At 32.0% G+C, this 4119-nt stretch overlaps 1 long non-coding RNA gene across 1 annotated transcript; it reads left to right on the top strand.

Annotated features, from left to right (window-relative positions):
• The first annotated feature begins 1051 nt into the window (after window positions 1–1051).
• LOC123547293 (uncharacterized) lies at window positions 1052–2884 on the top strand. Its single transcript, XR_008372545.1, has 4 exons — window positions 1052–1157; window positions 1623–1755; window positions 2227–2325; window positions 2728–2884. It is a non-coding gene; the product is annotated as an uncharacterized LOC123547293 (long non-coding RNA).
• The last annotated feature ends 1235 nt before the right edge of the window (window positions 2885–4119 follow it).

Raw genomic sequence — 4119 nt, forward strand, 5'->3', positions numbered from 1 at the left:
ACATGAGGCCCTGAAGATAGCAAAGGAGTCCGCGGACAGTATTCGCTTTGAGCGAGTTCAAAGGTCACCAGGGCATCCAGTATCTGGTAAAGTGCGAACAACTGTAGCCAAGTTCACGTATTTTAAGGACCGTGAGTTCGTACGCAGGCAGTGGAAAAACTTGAGTGATACAAGTTTTAATATGTATGAACAGTTTCCGCAGGAGGTAATTGCAAAACGGAGGAAGTTAGTCCCCAGGATCGAAGGCGGCCAGAGATCAAGGGAAAAGATCATGGATAGCGTACGACACGCTATACATAGATAGTAAGCCTGTGAAGGAGTAGGGATGCGCTGGAGATGAGCTGTCCATCCTGTCTTGGAATGTCCATGGACTTACTGATGACAAAAAGGTCAATAACGACTTTGTAAATACTATAGCTAGTCATGATATTTGTTTCTTATATGAATCATGGACCAATTCTACAAGTAATATTTCACTTAATGGTTATGTCACCCACAATTTCTATAGAAAATTTCAAAATAAAAATGCACGCAGATGTAGTGGCGGTATTGTTTTATGATATAAAGAACATTTAAAAGAGGGTATTCAAATTATAAAAAATCACCACGGTACAATTATCTGGATAAAATTAGATCATACTTTCTTTGGTACTGAGGAAGATATTTATTCATGTAAGTAGTATAGGGGCCTCAGAGGCCCCTATACTACTCATGTATTTGTGCGGTGCACATATTTGGGGCGAAGAATCACCTGCATATGATATCGTGAACATTGATTTGTTTGATACATTAGAAAATGACGTTTTTATTTAAGATAGTTTAGGCGCTGTGTATATGCTTGGCGAATTTAATAGCAGAATATGAAATAAAAATGATTTTATTGTACATGATAGATTTAATACTGCCATTGGTGACTCAGATTATGACCCAGATATTACCCCTACCAGGGCCACAATACGGTACGTCTGTCATTGACTACGTATTATGCAGTGTAGACATAGTACTAGTGCCGATTTACACAATCGAATACCGCCGGAAGTAGAACATTTATGTCAACACCGGTTTCGTATTTTCACGTGAAATCGGCCGAAAACTGAGAGGTTATCAACAAATTATAAGTTTACGGGTACCATGAGGACTTTTCATGCATTTAAACGGTAAGTATAATGTTTATGGATTATTCAATATAGTATGAAAGTAAACTGTTCCGCTTTAAATGGAAATTATGAAAGAAAAGTTGATAAGAAAATATTTTAAAACTTTCTACTTTCGCTTTCATTGTCGCTTTTTAAATTGCCCAAAATGTTCTTTCTATTAATTTGTTTTTTCTTGTTTTTTGTTTGTAGATACATAACCCTATAGCAAATTATTGTGTGAAATGACAGCTTATTTAAAGCATCTGTGATTAACTGGGCCTAAGTTTACCGATTTTTCCTTTTAGGGTGACCTTTGACCTTATAATAGCTTATAGTCTGTTCTATGTATTTTTAGCTGTAGTCAGAACAGAATGTAATTGAGATAAAATGAATTTTCGAAATAAACTGTTGCAAATTGTAGGAAAAGAATAACATAATATATTTATAATTATAAGTTACTGAAATATTATAATTACCTCATTTCAGACAGAAGTACAAGCGAACAGATGACACATTGAAGTGGCTGCAGAAGCTTGAAAAGTTAGATAGAGCAGGGACAGTCAAAACTGTGGGATAATACTTCTATGTATTTTCTTTTTAAAGGCAATTTATACAGGATGTAAGGGTATCTCATACAATGTTTTACAATTTACATGTAGTTTTATCTCTCTTTATGATGTTGAAACAAGTAAACAATTCAGTGACATCTAATTAACACTTGTAAACTATTGACAGTTGATATATATATTAGACAGCATTTGATAAAATGCAATTGCCTATCAATATTAAAAAGAGCAAACAGTTGACAATTAACAGGCAGGTCATTCTTTTAAATGACACCATAAATAAACTTTCATAATTTGTTTTTCTTCCAACTTCTGGATTTAGACTGGAATCCATTCCAAACTATGAACTGGTAAATTACATAAGGAGTCATGTAATGATTATGGATGGGATACATTGTACTTTTATGGACAATAATAATTTGAAATAATGATATTTTTTTTAGGTTAAGGTGATTTTATAAAGATGGTCTTATGGTTTTTGCATGATGAGTCTTTTAACAGATTTTATCATTTATATATTTCAGGGTGTCCAGCATGTCTAGTCAGGTTGACAGAAGTGAAAGATGGTCTGATGGTACAATGATGTACAAATGATACTCTTTAACAACTTTAACTTGCCAAAGGTAATATAATGCCAGTTATTAAAATTACATTCCCATAAACATTTTACAGATACACATTGTAAATGTATTTAAAAAGATTTATGAAGTTTCATGAAGGATGGTACAGCCAACCATTTTGAATCAAGAAATTTTGACTTAGTAAAGATATCTATTCAGACTCCTTAACTCTTAGCCTTCATATGATACAGAGATAAAAGAACTACTATTGTCGGCCACTAACCATGTTTCAAAGCTTTTAAACACAGTATAGCAATAACCATTTTGTTTAAATATCTTTAATGCAATGTTTTCTGATATCTGTCACTTCATGTTTTCATGGATTAGAGTCCTAATTTAATGTAAAGTCTGTAAATTTCAGTAATGGAAGTACAAAATTTGTAGAAAGTTGTTTCTTTATTTCAGTGTAAAATGTTCTGTGGATTCATATGATGAGAATGCCAATGTTGATCTGTATGACTTAATTAAACACAGATATTTATACCTTCAGGTAATTGTTTACAATATTCAAAGAGTTACAATGTAATTCAGTTATTGATTTGGCATATATCACTTCAAGAGGCTTGTGTAAAGTTTGTTTCACATGAGACCAAAAGTCAAGTATGATATATAAACTTTATACTTACAAAAAGAAATTATACAGTATCAGATAATTACAGACTTATGAATGTAACTTTCCAAATATCTTACATTTTCTCTCCTAAAATTAATTAAAAAGGTAAACACAATTCTATTGTTATAAGCTTACAAAGGTGAATGTAAGATATAACTTATGAAATGTCAAGTATAAGGTGTGTTATTTTTCAAAGTATTTAAGATATAGGAATAAAAATATAGCCTGCCATCATAATATTCTAAAATACATAGTGTGTCATACATATATTTTAGGTCAAATAGTAAGGTCAAGTGAGTGACTTAGGGTCACTATTGGCCTCTTGATATATTCTACTAAAATGGGTCTTATGCATAAGATATGTTGAAGGTTTATAATCCAGTAACACTTTTATTCTACCTGTTATTCAGAAATATACATATTTTGAATATTAAAGAGCTGCAGACACCTCGAATACAGAGTTACTACATTATGCATTTCTTTCTTCAGATATATACCTGTGAAATCTCAGTGTCACCGTTCAGCTATTGTTCAAGATCAGTGTCTGCAGCTTGCACAGTTTAGTATAGAAGAGCCTTCTGAATCAGTTTGTTACATATTTGCTGTTATTGTAGGACGCATATGTAGAGAGCAACAAGTCCTGTCCAACTGTGCATGTAACTGTGATTCAGAAACTTTGAGAATATGTAAACATTACACTGTTATAATTTACAAAATACTGTGTCTTGTAGTGTATCAGTACTGTTTTGTCTCAGTTTATAGCACAGTATGTTCACAAATCAAACTTAAGATCATAGTTATCAGAATTATTAAAATCATTCATTATTTGTATGGTGACAAAATTTAATTTCATGCAATACCACAGTAAAACGTTTGATAATTTTCGTTTTTAAAGTTGTAAGTTTAAAGTTGGCATAAATTGTTTTTCTCCTTCATTAATCTAAAAAGTGATTGGTCATTATAATTGCAATATCATTTTAGTGTGACAAAGTTTATATTGAACTGAAACGCTAATGTAAATTTTTGAACTATCCAATGCATTTTCTTCAGTCTTAAAACATATGTTTATCGTACATGTCATGGCCCATAACTCCTCCATATTACTTGTGTTTTGTCCTTTTTCGTTTCACTGAAGGATAGGTAGAAGTATTGCACATCCATTTTTTAGCATCCTGATTTTGTAA

The sequence above is a fragment of the Mercenaria mercenaria genome, chromosome 9 (genome assembly GCF_021730395.1).
Source record: "Mercenaria mercenaria strain notata chromosome 9, MADL_Memer_1, whole genome shotgun sequence".
Taxonomy (NCBI): domain Eukaryota; kingdom Metazoa; phylum Mollusca; class Bivalvia; order Venerida; family Veneridae; genus Mercenaria; species Mercenaria mercenaria.